Source organism: Aegilops tauschii, chromosome 7 (assembly GCF_002575655.3).
Source record: "Aegilops tauschii subsp. strangulata cultivar AL8/78 chromosome 7, Aet v6.0, whole genome shotgun sequence".
Taxonomy (NCBI): Eukaryota; Viridiplantae; Streptophyta; class Magnoliopsida; order Poales; family Poaceae; genus Aegilops; species Aegilops tauschii.
In genome coordinates this window covers 637,684,750-637,702,884 of record NC_053041.3, presented here as the reverse complement: position 1 = coordinate 637,702,884, position 18,135 = coordinate 637,684,750, and the positions used below count along the sequence as shown (strand labels likewise).

General features: G+C 47.3%; 2 pseudogenes; one reads left to right on the top strand and one right to left on the bottom strand.

Annotated features, from left to right (window-relative positions):
* Positions 1–559: 559 nt before the first annotated feature.
* LOC109759642 (DNA (cytosine-5)-methyltransferase DRM2-like) lies at positions 560–1,404 on the bottom strand (annotated as a pseudogene).
* Positions 1,405–1,426: 22 nt separating this feature from the next.
* Positions 1,427–2,035, top strand: LOC109759644 (DNA (cytosine-5)-methyltransferase DRM2-like; annotated as a pseudogene).
* Positions 2,036–18,135: the final 16,100 nt, after the last annotated feature.

Here is an 18,135-nt window from a genome sequence, read left to right as displayed (position 1 = left end):
AAAAACATTAATCTTCTGTCTCCCCTCGAGCTTTCCCGTTGCCTCCAACCGCGAGAGCTATATCTCGCTTCTGTCTCCCCTCAAGCTTTCCTGTGTTGTTTTCCTTTTCACTTTGTTTCCGTTAATCTTTTTTTTCTTCTTCATGGTTTTCCTTGTTTTTTCGTTTTCCCTTCGATTTTCACTGTTTTGTCGTTTTGATTGTTGAGTGTTGACACATTTTATCTTTCACGAAATAACTAGGTACAACAATAACTTCCGGATAGAAATAAGGAATGTCTCCCGGAAGTAGTATAAAGGAGGAAACGAGGAAAGCTAAACTTACTTTCTGCATGTACAAGATTAGACTCTGAAAAGAGTTGAACGCACCATAAATATACTTTTGTAAAATAAAAATGAGCATGGTTCTCACAAATAAACATCTTCACGGCAACTTAATGTTTAACATAGGTCATTCGCAAAACAAACTGTTTAACATAGATGGAGTTGTGGTTCCTGCAGGTAAAAATTAAACGATAAAACACACACTAAATTTTTACGCTACATCCTCACATAGCCGACTTTATGGCACCATGATTCTGAAGCAATGGTAGAACAAAGAAGATTGCTCACCCTCCAAACCATCACGGTGGTGTGCCAGTTATTCCGGTAAGGTTGCTACATGGTTTGCCCCCAATCGCCAAAATTACGAACGAATGCCGCAATTCTATCATTATTGAGATTTCACGTCAAAATCTCAATTAATGTGCTAGTCTGAGTCAGATCTCATCAATCCTTCAAAATCCTCCTACTAGCTTTGCCTAAATTTGTATAAACTACAATCCTTATGTGGATCCTAAGCCCATGCAGAGCTACCTCTCCTCCTTTAATTGAGAAACATACCCTTCAACACCGACAAGTGGTAAGCAACTGTGTCAACATGGAATGAATTGCCAAGAGAATTGTTCTTGGATGTTGTGATGACTCCCCTTGTGTGGTCCCTTAGAAAACTGAGTAGGTATTCAACCTCATCTGGCTCCAAATGGGCAACCTTGTTCTTCGCAACCCATACAAGGTTTTATTTTCTGCACTCATCCATGACATATTTTTGAACACTTTGTGATGGTGGATTTTCTTCGCAACCCATACAAGATGTCCACAAGTGATCGAGTTAACTTCTCAGGTCCCTAGAAGGCCACAACTTCATATAATGAGGAAAGATCTCAAATTTGGACTTTGGAGGGACATGCAAGAGAGGAAATCTATTCTCGATTGAAATATTATTGATATACCCTCTTTTTAAAGCAGTTGCGCACAAGTGCTTAGAATCCACAAAATCTGGATCAATGCCATACAAGAATCTAGAGAAAAGAATCCCATACACCTTTTCGAGCTAGTGCTACATAAGAAAGGTGGCCCAATAGCTTGTTGAGAAAGAGGGCTTGCTCACCAAGCTATTTGGCCACCTCTCTTCCACAATGAAAATGTGGCACTATATCCACAAGATGTATGGGAAACAATTTCAAGATTCTTGTATGACATTGAACCTGAGTTTGTGGACTCAAAGAACTTGTGGGCAGCTGCTAGAAAAAGAGGATATATCCATAATTTCCTAGTTGAGAATAGATTTCTTGTCTTGCCTCTCCTTGGAAATACCATATTTGAGGCCTTTACTCATTATATGAAGTGGTGGCCTTCTTGGGACTCGAGAACTTAACTCAATTCCTTACAAACATGTACGCAAAGGGCGAAATAAATAGAAAGAACTTATTGTACTTTTTGCAAGCTTAAGAAATCCACCATCTCAAAGTGTTCAAAATATGTCATGAATCAGTGCAGAAAATGGAACCTTGTATGGGTTGGAAAGAACAAGGTTACCCCTTTGGAGCCAAATGAAGTGGAATACCTACTCGGTTTCCCATTGTACCACACAAGGGGACTCAGCATGACATCCATGAGCAAATCTCTTGGCAATGCATTCCAAGTTGACACAGTTGCTTATCACTTCTCGGTGTGGAAGGATATATGCTTCCCAATTGTGTTAATGTGCTATGATTAGCACCATAGGGTAAACCAAGTTGCACAATCACATGGAAAACTACCTCATACGTGAGAAGTATCTCGAACAATGCATTTGCTCATTATGGCCTCAAAGAAAAATGCTTTGGTTGAAATAGAAAGTGCAAACAAACATATAATAAATGAAATGGAATTATCTGGTTCTAGTATTACCATTCTCCTTAATGCCTTCATGACAATCTCTTTTGGGAAACCCATTAATACATATCCTTGAACCAATGAAGTGGATGTTGCTTCTCCAACGGCCCACTCATCAGAATCCTTCTAACAATCACATGGACAAATATCACATAATGATCATGATAATAAAAAGTTAATAACAAACCATGGCTAGTTTCTATGCCTAAAGAATAAATTTTCTATCAATTACTACATGTTGTACCATCTTGGATGAGCCATCATAATCCAAGTTCCTTGTGGCCAGAGCCAACGAGGGTTCAGTCGCACCATGACTTTCCCAATGAAGCCTATCAATGTCATCGCTGTCGCTAATCCAGTCATGTGATATGAGTTAAGCACGGAAGAAGGTAAATAAAAAACAAACTGCTAGCAAAGAAAACATAGAGAGGAACATAACACAATGGAAGAATTTTTGTTGTGCCATAAGCCCCAAAAGACAACAAGTTATCATAATTGTAATCTCTATACAAATCCGCACAATCAGAATCAATTCTAGAGTCTATAACACATAAAAAGGAAGAAGAAAATGCCCTCTTTTTCACTAAACAAAAATGCAGACAAGGACTAGTAAATTGACCTCATAGTACAAGAAACGGACCAATGAGCAAACCAACCAATGCCACATGAAATCTGGTGATTGCTACATGGTCAAATTAGCACATGCTATGGCCATATCCAATTCTACAGTTTGGGGCACATTGAGGAAAGGGGAAACATACTTTTTTTGCTCGAACAAACCACCATAATTAACCTCTTATGGAAAGCAAACCATCGATGGAGAGATACATCAACGGTAAAAAAATGTGAGAGGGTCCCAACATCGAAATGGTGATTTTGTTTGATTTGATTGTGTTGTAGAAAACAAAAGGGTCTTTCTAAGAGTTTTGTGCTAATGGAAATTTTACATGTTAGAAAGAATTCTGAGGAAAAATTTCAATGAAAGGCATTCCTGGCATAAAAATCATCAATAACTCCAGTTCTCCATCTAAATTCTTTCGAATCAAGCGCCCCAAAGCTTTCCCAAACAGAAAAAGGAGAGAAAACCTACCACCTTTGGTCTATCAAGATGCGCACTTCCCTGTGACCCTTTGAATATCTCACTCCCTAGTGAAGAGGAATAGGCAGAGGATGACATGATCACAAGGAAGGGCTGAGGCGGGTCTGCGAAATAAAGTGTGATGATAGAGTGAAAGTCACACTTCTGAGGCGATGAAAGAGGAGGAGGCGAGCACTGGAAAGAGTGGAGGCGAAGGAGGACAGCACGATGGCTCTCCGCTGCCCCTATATGCTTTAGACCTAGGAGTGTATTATGGTAGGTAATTAAAGCCCATGAATTGGAAAGATATCCACGAGAGAATAATTCGCTTATTATGGCAAAAAGATCACAACCTGGGAAGATTTTCTTCTTGTATCTTTCCAAATCATCCAAATCGTATAATATCTTCCCAAATACTAGCACACTTTAGAATCTCTCCCTAAATCATCGACATTAACTACCTGCCACATTTTTCTTGGGTAAATTACATTTATGGTACTTGTAATTGTTGGCGCATGATAAAAACATCCTCAAACTTGTAAAGGGCTCTAGTATGATCCTTATATACATGAAAATATGTAGGACATATGGTCATAAATACAACTACGGGTATATACGGTGCTCACATGGACCTATACTAGTATGCTCTCATAAATGGTGATTTTTGAAGAAATAGTTGCACTCTCATGCTTCACTTATATCATTTTGAGAGTTTGATAATAGTAATGGCAATATAAACAAGTTATGAAATTGGTCCTAATATGATAGGCATTCAAGAGGGATATAATAAAAACTTTCAATGTAGATCACTGAATATAATAAGTTTGATTCCTTGTAATAGTTTTGAGATATAGAGATGGTAATATTTGGGTTGTACTAGTGATTAATTTTGGATTAGTAAGAATATTTGTGTTAAGATTTGTGATTCCCAAGCATGCACGTATAGTCTCCCATTATGCTAAGAAGTTGGAGCACGATTTATTATTGAGCGTCTTCCTTTTCGTGAAGGTCGGGGCGCGCGATGGTTAACTCCTACCAACCTCCCCCCTAGGAGCATGCGTATTAGTAATTTGCTTCGAGGACTAATAAGCTTCTGCAATAAGTATATGAATTATTTATGACTAATGTGAGTCCATGGATCATACACACTCTCACCTTTCCACAAATTGCTAGCCTCTCCGGTACCGTGCAAACTTTGCCGGTGCATCCAAACCTCATGATATGATATGCTCTATCACACATAAGCCTCTTTATATGTTCCTGAAAACAGTCACCATACCTACCTACTATGGCATTTCCATAGCCATTCCGGTGATATATTGCCATGCAACTTCCACCGTTCCGTTATTATTGTTGGGAACGTTGCACGGAAAACAAAAAAAATTCTACGCACACGCAAGATCTATCCATGGAGATACATACCCGTGTAGATCGCTAAGCGGAAGCATTTATCACGCGGTTGATGTAGTCATACTCTTCGCGATCCGATCACGATCCAACCGATCTAGTGCCGAATGGACGACACCTCCGAGTTTAGCACACGTGCGGCTCAATGACGTCTCGTCCTTCTTGATCCAGCAAGCGGGAGAGGAGAAGTAGATGAGATGACAACCAACACGGCAGTGTGGTGGTGATGGTGGTGCTGGAGCACCGACAACACTTCGCTAAGTGTCGCCGGCACGAGGTAGTGGAACTACAGAGTAACGGGAGAGAGAGGGGCGCCAAGGGCTTGGCACTACTAGAAAAAGGCTTACTAGTGGCGCACCAGTTTTGCCTACTAATGGCGCACTACTGGTGCGCCACTAGCATCACGCCACCAGTAATTTTTACTAATGGTGCACCGCTGGTGCGCCATTAGTATCTGGTACTCTAATGGCGCACCGAGCAGTGCGCCATTAGTATAGGCCACGGTGCGCCATTAGTATGCCTCCCAGGGGGCCATATATACCCATGTGCTTTGCCATACTAATGGCGCACTGCAGTGTGATGTGCCATTAGTATCCTTCGGCATACTAATGGCGCACTGCTGGGTGATGCGCCATTAGTACCCTCTGGCATACTAATGGCGCACTGCTCTGGGATGCGCCATTAGTATCCTTTGGCATACTAATGGCGCACGTTGGCGTGATGCGCCATTAGTATGTATATTAGGGATTTTTTTTCTTTTCTGATTTTTGCACAGATTACAAAATATATTATTGGACAGAAAATAAGCAGCAGGACACAGCAACAGCAGATTCATCGAATACAATAGAAGATTAGTCTCCGAATACAATTCATCATATTAGTCTCCGAATTCAAAAGACCGAACGAAGATAGAACATTACAAGTCTCGAGACCGCGAGTAGCGAGTTTGTCTTCACATTACAAGTCGATATCGATCATCTAAACTACCATCACATAGAAGAGAGATGCGGTCATCACGATGAGCATCATCGCGATGAAACTGGTCTTCATCCGGTTCGTCCAACGCTCCCTCCTCTCTCCCGCTAGATAGCGCGTGTATCTAGATTCCGCCTCCGCCCTAGTGGTGTACCCTTTGTAACTGTTACCGCTGAAACGGTGAACCTGTCTCCGACACTCCTCCCAGTCGTCGTAGACTCCGGGAACCTTACCCTTGTACACGACATACGACGGCATCTCTATGCACAAGCCAAACAGCAGACAATACATAAGCAATATATAAGTATGCAACAAAAGGATCGGAAGAGAAAAGCAAGACATCCATAGCACGATTCATGGTCCTACTAACAAATAGCATCGATTACATCTAAGTTGAACGACTGTCCAAACCAAAGAGACATACAAGTTCACTACAGTTTAATTACAACATGAGCTAATGAATGTTTCAGAACTACACATAGCATCACAACTTTCGACTCGACTCATGGGACCGGAGCGTGGATGAAGCCGCCGTCTGTCGTGATGGTCATGAAGTCGCGGGCGTTGTCAGCCTGCATTTGTAGCGTTGTGTCTATCTCGCTGTTGGACGGTTGAAATTTAAGGTAGAACTGCCCCGAGGTACGAAGGACATCTTGATGGATGATTTCTGCAAACTCCGACTGGATGCGAAAGAATTCTTGTCGGATGTCCGCGTCCTGGATTGCCGCCAAGCTTGCGGCCCAATCTTTGAGATTATTTGGTAGTAGAAGGTGATTATGGTCCCGCACGATCGCCCGCATGTGATGGAGGGCGTAGTAGGCATCCTTCTGACCGCCAGGCGGCTGCTTGACGCAGGGGAACGTCGTATTGTGGGTGAACACGTGCCTGCCGTACCTACGAACTGGCCTCTTAAAGGTGCCTCCAGATGCGGCGTAGCCGGGGAGAGCATCATCAAGAACTTTCTTGATATTTGTGTAGTCTATCTTGGAGTCACGGTCCGGGTCGAGATACGTGGCCATGGAATATTTCGGGCTTAAGAGGATGAGTGTGCAATGTGTGTCACTGCACAGAACACGGAATGTTAGAAAAAAAAAGAACGATCGAAATCTAAGAAATCATATGTTACGGGGCGGTTAGGAGATGACTTACTCGGGAAAGTAAGGCACGAGGAAGTTATCCTTATCTGGGTTTGCCAGAATGACGCCTTCGAGGTGTGAACTCGCGACTTGCCGGTCCCCAGCGCTGCCCAAGATCTTGGCACGCATGTAGAAGGGGTCGACTATCACAATGTCCAGGGTCTTGTCTCTAATGATCCGCATCTCCATACTCAGCGAAAATAGCCGAACGAAGGTGTAGTGCAGCGGATGAAGGTTAAGCATAGCAAAGATGTCATCAAATCGCAGGACGATCGTACCCCCGACAGCGCTATCCACAAAGCCCTTGCCCTCTGGCACCTTGGCCACGAAAACCGGGTATGCCACATCATTCTCTCTGAGACGCCGCTTCTCCAAAGAAAGAACACTGTCATGCAGACTCCGCATAGCACCGGTTGCAGCATTGAGCATATTTGTCGGTAGCATCGGCCTACCTGCCACATGCACCCTCCTCGAGATATCCTTAGGTGAAGGTGGTCCGTCCTGAGCACGGATCGTACTCGGTGCCGGTTGGCTCGCACTGGCGCCCTTGTTAGTCTTTCGTTTCCGTCCCTTCTTCTTGATCTGCTGTAATGGGATCGAGTTCTGCTCACAGACCGCCTTCTTGAGCGTGTTGGGGCTGATAATATTTGGCACCTCAGCTATCTGAGGCTCGGTGAAGGCGGCAGCTGGAGGCGTCTCCTGAGAACTGAACGCCAGACGACGCCTGTTGCAATTGGGTTTCTCCGCCATACCAGCTAGATCGCGGTCGTCTTTTTGAGGGTTGGGTTCTTGAGAAGGAGGCCCGCAGAACTCGTCACCGTACCCATGCTCGGCAAAGTACTTATCGACGTTGGTAAATGTACCGTCGTCGTTGTCGTCGTCGTCCGGATCCTGTGCCATATGCATGTTCGGATCCTGTGCCATAGGGATGTCCGGCAGGTCCGGTAGCGTTGCGGCGTTCTTGCCATGGCTTGGCGCTGGCACGACTGGCGGTCTTGTCTGTGGGGTGGTGTCCCCCGTCCCCAAACGAATCTGGCTCTTCGGCCAAAGCAGGGGCCAGCTTACACAGGCGCTGAGGGTCATCACATCATCTTCGTCGGCCCCAGCGGGTCGAATCGGAGGTAACAACTCGTCACAGCCTGGCAGTACCCGAACCAGTTCAACCCTATAGAAGGTGGGTGGCATCGGATTACCGTGGAACACGCGGTTGCCCGGTTGAACGATTCTGCCCTTGGCGACATCGACCAACTCGCCACCCACGAAGTGCAGGAGAGTGCAAGGAACATCGGTGGCGCCCTGCGAAAACATGTAGGGCGTCAGGGATGCCCAGTCAAAGGCAAGGAGATGAAGTCATCGGCCGAGAGGCTTAGTTACCGTGATGCCGTCGAGCTCGGCTAATGTCGAGGCACCGCCAACGGCGGGCGTGCGCGTGCAACTGACGGAGGGGCCGCTTGCTGGCGAGGTGCCGGCCAGCGTACACCCAGGTGCATTAAGCTCCAATGCCCGTGCCGGCGCCAGAGACACGAATACCGCCTCCGCCGGAGACACCAATGGCGCCGCCTACGCGTTGTGCGAGTTGCTGGCCGTGAAGTTGGGAACCGGGGGAGGCCCCTGTTGGCCGCCCGCAATCCACGTCGTCAGCCCCTGAATCAAGGTAGGCACAATGGCGGTGAGCGTCATTCCCAGTTGTTGTTGCACTTGCTCTTGGACAATCTCCGGAATCCGCGCCACTTGTGCCTTGAGTTCTTGAACCTCGCGCGACTGGCTTTCCGAGCTGGTCTTTTTCTCCTTTCGCCCACCAGCGGTATAGTATGACGACCATTTTGTGGACAAGCCTTTGCCGGCCACACGACCAGCTGACGACGGCTTACTGAGCTTATCCTTGTTTTTCATTATGTTCAACGCCCTATTTAAAGGGGTGTCAAAAGGGGAGCTCTGAGATGACCCCGCGCTACTGCTTTCAGCCTCCTGCGGAAGGAATGTGAACCATTTAGAAATTTGGCTTCATTAACTAGAATGCAACCATATATGTAGCTAATTACGCGGGGGTGTATTCCTTACCAGAACTTTCTCAAGCGCCTTGGTCTTCGGATCCGTGGTAAGCTCCTTTGTTACCGGGTCCTCCTTGTACCGGGCCCTGACAAAGTTCCTGGTCTGCTTGTCAGGGAATTTCTCGAAGCGGGGCGGTAGGCCTTGCTCGGCACGCTCCGCGTCCTCCTTGTCCCATATAGGCTCCGCCACTCTATAACCGCCGGGACCGAGTTGGTGGACCCCTAAGTTCAACTGCCGCATTTCTTTCCCCCACTGACTTGATTCGGAGGTTGCGCTACTCTCGCACTTGATCTTGAACTCCTTGTAGTCATCTTCGCTCATCAAAGGATATTTTGCCTTGATCTTCTCATAACTATCACCTTTTTCAATCATTGCCTTCACCGTGCTTCTCCATGTAGACAGGGCCGTGCTCATCCTCGTGAGGGCGGCACTGTTCACTTTATTCCCTGAGAGGCGTGTGTTTGCAAACTCATTGGGGAACTTGTATCGTTCGTGCAGCTTCGTGAAGAGGAGGCAGCGCAAATTCCCTCGGTCCTTATGCCTTAGGTTCTCGGTGTTGATCGAGAAGGTGCTCCGAAGAATGCACCCGAGCTGAACCGAGTACCCCTTGACTACATGTTTGGGCGCCGTTGGATGCCCGTCGGAGTTCACTTCAGTAAATTCCTCCTTGACGGTGCCGAGCATGTTCGGGCGCCGGTCCTTCCGTTGCCTCTTCGGTTGGCTGCCATCTGTGCGTGCGCCGCCATCATCAGTGGTGGCATCCTCGGCGGCACCATCAGTGGTGTCATCCCCGACCCCACTAGGGGTTGTGTAGTCAGGATCGGTGTCTTCCGCGGCATCGTCCCGATAGCGGTGAGGTTCTTCCTCCATCTCCTGGGACAGCAGAATTGCTTGCCGCCCGAACCGCCGGCCTCATCGTTGTGGGCCATGTTTCGCTCTAAATAGGAAAAAAGTTTGGTCAAAAAGTTGGTTATTGTCAAGGAACAAGATCATGGTCTCATCATTTAGGGTTTGTCGACACCGAGGCATCCTAAAAGCTAATCTTTTATCATTTAGGGTTTGTCGACGCCGAGGCACCCTAAAAGCCTAAGCGTACATCATTTAGGTTCTCATCGACACCGAGGCACCCTATAGAAGCCAAGGTTTCATCATTTAGGGTTTGTCGACGCCGAGGCACCCTAAATGCTAAGTTAAGTTTTCATCATTTAGGGTTTATCGATGCCGAGGCACCCTAGGTTGGGGCTAATCACTTGGCACTAATCACTTGGCTCTATTGCCACCTATGTTGGTTTATCATCTAGGGTTTATCGATGCTAAGGAGAATTCTAAGTTGGGCGTAATCACTTGGCTCTATTGCCACCTATGGTTTAATGCAGCAAGAATGGCGGGGCAGTCGATCCTACTTAACTAAGTACTAAGATACCCCGGCCCATGCATTAGTCGCAAGTACCCCATATGTCCTATTTTTAGCAAAGTCATGCTAAATCTCATAGGGAAAATTTCAGCATGACCTTTGCTGAAAATAGGACATATGGAGTACCCGAATTTGCCGGAACGGAAGTTAATCGACATTCCAGCAAACTCAAGGGCCTCTCGGGGTACCTGCAAATTCATCACGACACAATGGTCGGAGACAAAACATGATGGGCAGGCCAAATACTCATGTCACAAGTAATTCAGAGGCATCACAATAAAGCAACACTCTGCACTAGCCTAAAAACAAGTGAAGTTTCACCCATATAAGAACAACTTTATAAAATAAGAGAAGTTGCTAAATTTTTTGTATCCTTCATACACACACTGGAGTACAATGCTTTATAATGTTCCATCATCATTACAGAAATCCAAGAAACACATGGTCTTGAGGATATTCTTTATGACTGATTGTTTCAGTTTTACATGCAGATTTTGACCAAAAAACACATGGTCTTTTTAACAGTTTTCAGTTTGGACAGAATACTGAAAACTACAGTTTGGACAGAATTCTTAACACTTTGGTCTTCTAGTTACAAAACAAAACTGACATAATTCTAGATGCCATAACTGAATTTTCCTTTGGCATCTAAAAACTGACATAATTTGGATAATTCTAGACCAACTGGCCTCTGTGAATGTCTAGTTCATTTTCCAACATATGAGATGAAGATCTAAGTGCTCAGCTACTTGATAGTGTTATAGGATATAATATAAATGAAAATTAATTTTAAGACAGAAAAATAATAATTTCGGTGACCCCTGCCAATACAACTAAAGAATATGACAAGAAAATAGCTAGAGTATAAGTTGGCAGTAATTTTGCTAAAAAATTTGCATACAAACTAAAGAATATGACAAGAAAATAACAATATACACTTTTTGCTAAATTTGGAGTTACTTCCTATAACAGTGATGATGACAGAGTAGTGTAAAGTATATTCTCCTAGCAGTATGTTCCATCTTGTAAAAGAAAAGGAAAGAAAAATTGTTTTCTAGGCATAAAAAAGAGACCTTTTACAGTACAACAAGTTATTTTGGACCGTTTATTTTTTTGATCTAGTGACCCAGATTTGCTAATACTACACCAACAATTGTTTTCTAGGCTAATACTACATCAAGCAAGCAGAGTGTTGAATGATGGTGACAGAGCTCTAGAGTTCACATGACACTTCCATTAGTTCATAGCAGTAGCACAGAGGAAGGAGGAAGGAGGAGAGGTACCTGGTCGCCGGAGGGGTCAGGGTCGGGGTTGGGGCCGCGGTCGAAGGAGAGCAGGGGCCGGTGGCGGAGGACGGCAGGGGCAGGCGGGATGGGCGCGTCGGGGCCGCGCTCGCCGGCTGCTGCAGGGGCCGGAGGAGGCCCTCGCTCGTCGGAGGGAGGAGGAGAGGAGAGGAGCGGGCGGTGCGCGCTCGGCCGATCCCGTTCGGGGGGCGCGGGGGCGGCGGGGGTGGAGTCCCGCGGGGGTCGGGGCGGCGGCGTTGAGGCAGCGCAAGAGCACAGCGGCGGACGGTGTGCAGGCGCGGCGTACGGAGGGGGCGGAGCAAGGGGGCGGCGGCGTACAGTTGGGGTCGAGGAGTGGGGGATCTGGCGAGCGAGGGAGGGAGGGAGGCGACAGTGCGAGGCCAGGGAACAAGTATGTCTATTCTAATGGCGCACCTCCCCCTGGTGCGCCATAAGTACGTCAACTCTAATGGCGCACCTCCCCCTGGTGCGCCATTAGAATTTGGTTTTACTTACTAGCCCGACTGGTCAGGTTATATCCCACCTAACCCTATCTCCATCAGAACACGCCCACTAGCCCGATTGGTCAGCACGCAGCACACACACTAGGAGGTCCAGGGTTCGATTCCCAGGCTCCCCAATTTTTATTTTTATGCATTTAAAATGCTGTTTGATATTTATTTGTGTTTAAATATGTTCAAACTTGTTTAAATCATAACAGTAATAATTTTTTATGCTTTTTTTTGCAAATTTAGTTGCATTCATTTGTGACGGTGGAGCGGGCCGGGGAGGGTGCGGGGGAGAGGGTGCGGGGGGTCGTCGGCGACGGCCGGTGGAGCGGGGGAGGGTGCGGTGGGTCGTCGGCGACGGTGGAGTGGGGGAGGGTGCGGGCCGGGGGTCGGCGGCGGCGGCCGGTGGAGCGGGGGAGGGTGCGGGGGGTCGGCTACAATCGAGAAATACAATCGAGTGTCCATGAAATTTAAAAACATTCATGAGTTCAAAAAGTGCCCATGAAATACAATCGAGAAATGTAGGCTACAATTTAAATACAATCGATCTTAGCTAGCTATCTGTTCACAATCTTCTTGCCCTTATTTTTGGTAAATGGAGTTCTTCTCTTGAACGGACGTCCTTTAGGTAGGGTGGTCCTGCTTCTTCTTGTGGTGTATGCTAATACTTCATCGTCGTCGTCATGTTCCATCTTCGGGTCGCCGTACTTGTCGAAGTCTTGCTCATTGGAGACTCCATCCATTCCAATGATCTTCCTTTTGCCTCTCCTCACGACAACACGACTGGGCTTTGATGGGTCGGTAATGAAGAAGCATTGGTCCACATGGGAAGCCAGTACCCATGGCTCATTTTTCGCGGTGACGTTCGCGCCTGCGGTCTTGGATTTGGCTTCGGGTATAACCATGGTGGTGAAATACCTGTCTTCTTTTATGACGCTCTTGGCCCATCTGACATGGAACATCGGGACCTTCTCTCCAGCGTAGCTCAGCTCCCAGATCTCCTCGATCCTTCCGTAGTATCTATCCTTGTCGTTACCAGTGTAGGATTCCATCGTTACCCCGGAGTTCTGATAACCATCGCTCTTCATGTCCTTGTCCTCGGTGTAGAATGTGTAGCCGTTGATATCGTACGCCTCATACGTCATCAGGTTGTGCTCGGCGCCCTGTGACAAGGCGAATATGAGTTGTTCTTCCGCGGAAGAATCCTCATGTAAAGGGTACGGCAGAAGCTTCTGCTTGAACCAACGCGTGAAACATGAGTTGTGCTCTTTGATTATATCTCCGTCTGTCCTCTGTTGGCCTCGGTCATTGTACGTCTTCTCAATAAACGTTTTGTGCTCTACCACCCAAGGATCGACCACGTCTATGTGTTGTAGCGCGACTAGGTTTGCTCTTTCAAAGTCGGCGAGTCAACCATCGAAGTCGACATGCATTTCGCGGCGACCCTCACGGTGACCCCATCCAGCGAGCCTGCCGAGGTGCCTGTTGACGGGCAGACCAACGGGGTTCTCGATGCCTAGATAATTTGTGCAGTAGGAGATGCACTCTTCGGTCAGAAAGCCCCTGGCTATGCTTCCCTCTGGACGTGACATGTTGCGAACGTATCCTTTGATGACACCATTCATCTTTTCGAACGGCATCATGCTGTGCAGGAACGTCGGCCCGAGTTGGATGATATCCTCCACGATATGGACCAGCAGATGCACCATAACGTCGAAGAATGCGGGAGGGAAGTACATCTCAAGCTCGCATAGTATCACCACGATCTCTTCCTGTAGCCTTCTGAGTTGCCTCACGCCAACCGACTTCCGAGAGATGACGTCGAAAAAGTTGCATAGGCCAAATAGCGTTTCACGGACGGGCGCGTCCATGATCCCACGGATTGCAACTGGAAGTATCTGCGTCATCAGCACGTGACAGTCGTGAGACTTCATCCCGCTGAACTTCTGCTTCACTGAGTCTAGGTATCTGCTTATCTTCCCCGCGTAACCGTAAGGAAGTTTTACTCCTACGAGGCAGGTGAAAAACTGATCGATCTCCTCCTGACTTAGAGTGAAGCACGCGGGAGGGAAGTCATTTCCGGTCTTCTTGGCCTTTTTGCCTTTGCGACGACTTTCCGTGTCCTGCTTCGCCTCATCATCATCATCATCATTAGCGTGAAGCTCCTCTCTGATGCCCATTGATTTCAAGTCTGCCCTTGCTTTCGGCCCATCTTTGGTCCTCTCTGGCATGTTGAGCAGGGTACCAAGCAGACTCTCGCACACGTTCTTCGTGATATGCATGACATCAAGGCTGTGAGGCACACGGTGGATCTTCCAGTACGGCAAGTCCCAGAAAACAGACCTCGTTTTCCATACCTTCAGCAGTGGCTCTGGCGCCTTTCGCTTCTTTCCTGGCTCTGGCGCCTTTTGCTTCTTTCCCGGCAGTGGGCAATCTTTCCAATTTTTCAACAGCTCGTCTATTTCCTCGCTGCTCCTCGTACGCGGGCGTCTTCGGGGTTCGGTTTCACCATCGAACAGATCCTTGCGTTTCCTCCACGGGTCATCGTCGCGAAGCCACCTTCGATGTCCCATGAACACGGTTTTCAAAGACCCGGGATCTCTATCTAGCTGGCGATACGTTGTGTCATCCATGCACCTGACACATCCAGAAAATCCGTGGACCACCTGCCCCGCGAGATATCCGAAACCGAGATAGTCGTGCACCGTCGTGAGCAGTGCGGCTCTCATAGGGAAATATTCTTTCTCTGCGGCGTCCCACGTATTGGCTGGCGTTTTCCACAGCGTGTCTAGCTCCTCTTCCAGCAGGCCCAGATACAGATTGATGTCGTTCCCTGGTTGTTTCGGCCCTTCAATTAGCATACTCATGTGAATGTACTTCCTCTTCATGCACAACCAGGGGGGAAGGTTGTACATCCACACAAACACAGGCCAAGTGCTATGTGTGCTTCTCTGGCTGCCAAACGGATTGACTCCATCGGTGCTCGCGCCCAGCACGATGTTCCTTGGATCATTCCCAAATTCTGGGTGTTCAAAGTTCAACGCTTGCACTAGCTCCCATCCTTAGGGTGACTCAGCATCTTGTCTTTTTTATTTATCTCTGGATCATTTGCGTCATCTTCTCGCTTCTTCTCCTCCCTATCCGCGTGCCAACGCAGGAGCTTTGCTACCTTAGGGTCCGCGAAATACCGCTGCAGACGAGGAGTGATCGGAAAGTACCACACCACTTTTCGAGGAGCTTTCTTCCTCTTCTTGTATCGAGTGACGCCGCACACCGGACATATGGTAGACTCCGTGTGCTCGTCCCGATAAATGATGCAATTGTTCATGCACACATGGTATTTCTCGTGCGGTAAATCCAGAGGACACACGATTTTCTTCGCCTCCTCGAAACTGGTCGGGCACTTGTTCCCCTTGGGAAGACGTTCGTGCCAGAATGACATGTTCTCGTCGAAGCATGCGTCGGTCATTTTGTGCTTTACCTTCATCTCCAGAGCCATGAGCGTTACTTTCAGGCGGGTATCCTCGGGCCTGCATCCTTCATACAATGGAGTAACCGCATCTATCTCCAGTTGCTCCAGCTTGGCTTTCTCTCGGGCGGCAGCTCTTGCGTTATCCGTCTGCTTGAGAAGCAGCTCTTGAATATGAGGGTCCTGCACCCAGCCCATCGATGGTCCATCGTCGTCTGCTCCGCCGGCATCTTCATCTTCATGATCATGCCCTTCGTCTGCTCCCGCATCTTCCTCATCATCATGTCCGGCATCTTCTACATGATGACTGTGTACAGCATCACCGTCGTGATCATGTCCTGGAGATTCTTCGTCTTCTCGCCCGCCCGAGCCACGGTGGTTGTCTTGCTGCCCATCCTCATTTCTTTCCCGACCCCCATGGACGACTTCATAGTCATCTTCATCACCTTGCCACCGATAGCCATCCATGAAACCACGCAAGAGCAGGTGGTCCCGCACCTGCCCGGAATCCGGGTCCGCAATAAGGCTCTTCAGCTTGCATCTTCGACACGGACATCTTATCTCCGTCTCGTTCTTTTCAAGCATCTCGGCCTTCGCGGAGCTCAAAAACCTATTCACGATGCCTTCGGTCATCGTGCGGACCATGGTCACCTGCGGGGTAGAGCAAAACGATATTTTAGAACCAAGAAAAAATTTGGCATGACTTTCCCTAAAATAGGACCAAAAAGAATGCATAGTGCCAAAATTCTCGCCGAAACGGAAATGAATCAACATTCCGGCAAAATATTGGCACTATCGCATTTCAAATACCGGTACCTGCAAACACAAACATATATGCAACACCACAAACATATGCAACACCACAAACATACATAGATCTAGCTAGGACATAAAAAGTGCATGTGCACGTTGTTGGAGGGAGAACAACATAAAGATAGCTTCCCCCTTACTTACCTATCAAAAAAAGGGGCTTTAACCACGTAATTTGGATGAATTTATGGTGCAAATGAGGTGAGGAGGAGGAGGCAGCCGAGACAAGCTTGGAGGAGGGAGGAGAGAATGAAGTGGGGAAAGTGAGTGGGTAGGTGTGGCTGTCCAAAATATCTAGCTCGTCCCAGGTTACTAATGGCGCACCACCACACAATGCGCCATTAGTAACCCTGGTTATAATGGCGCACCTGCTGGTGGTGCGCCATTAGTAGTTTTGCAAAAAAACACTAATGGCGCACGGGGAGCAGTGCGCCATTACTAGCTTAAACTAGTAATGGCGCACTGCACCAGGTGCGCCATTAGTAGTTTTGCAAAAAAGTAAAAAATAAAAATATATTTTAGTGGCGCACTATGTTGCTGGTGCGCCATTACTAGTTACAACTAGTAATGGCGCACTATGTCCTGGTGCGCCATTATTATGTCTGGCAAAATAAAAAAAATAATTTTTTTTACTAATGGCGCACCGTTTGTCTGGTGCGCCATTAGTGTCTTTCACACTAATGGCGCACCAGCACATGGTGCGCCATTGCTATATAGCAATGGTGCACCACATGTCTGGTGCGCCATTAGTGGCCATTCCATCTATAGCCCTTTTCCTAGTAGTGTGGTGTGTTTTCCTGGGGCGCCCCTCCCCTCTATATATAGGTGGAGGGGCGTGGGAAATACTCCCTCCAAGCCCTAGGGCGCAGCTAAGGGGGAGAGGACTTGGACTCCAAGTCCAATCCTATTCCTACTAGGACTCCTTCCTTTTTTTGCCTTCCTAGCAACATGGGCTTTTCATGACTTGGTGCACCTCGCCCAATAAGGCCAAGGCACCTCCCCCAGCCCATGCCATCCCTTGGGTCGTGGTGGACCTACTTGTGGACTTCCAGACCCCTTCGGAATACTTCGGAACCTTCTGGAAGCTTCCCGGTACAATACCGAAAAACTGCACCTTTTTTCGGAACCCAAAATATGACTTCCCACATATAAATAATTACCTCTCAACCATTCCGAGACTCCTCGTGATGTCTGGGATCTCATCCAGGACTTCAAACAACATTTGGTTACCACTCATCAAATATCCCAATACTACTCTAGCGTCAACGAATGTTATGCGTGCGACCCTGCGGGTTCGGGAATTATGTAGTCATGTCTGAGACACCTCTCCGATCAATAACCAATAGAGGGACCTGGATGCCCATATTTGTTCCTACATATTTCATGAAGAACTTTATCGTTCGAACCATTATGACAACATACGTAATTCCCTTTGTCTGTCGGTATGTTACGTGGCCAAGATTCGATCGTCGGTATCTCTATACCTAGTTCAATCTCATTACCGGCAAGTCTCTTTACTCGTTCTATAATTGCACATAATTTTTAAAGATAGATTTTCATGCCATGCGTAAACCAAGCTACTGAGAGTCTACCCCAGCCACAAGGGGGAGCGGCTCCAGTAGTTCAAGATACCCCACCCAGCCTTTACTCGTTCCCTAATACATCATCCGGTAACTAACTCCTTAGTCACTTTTCTTGCAAGCTTCTTGTGATGTGTATTACCGAGAGGGCCCAGATATACCTCTTTGTCATACGGAGTGACAAATCTCAATCTCGATTCACACCAACTCAACAGACACCTTCAGAGAT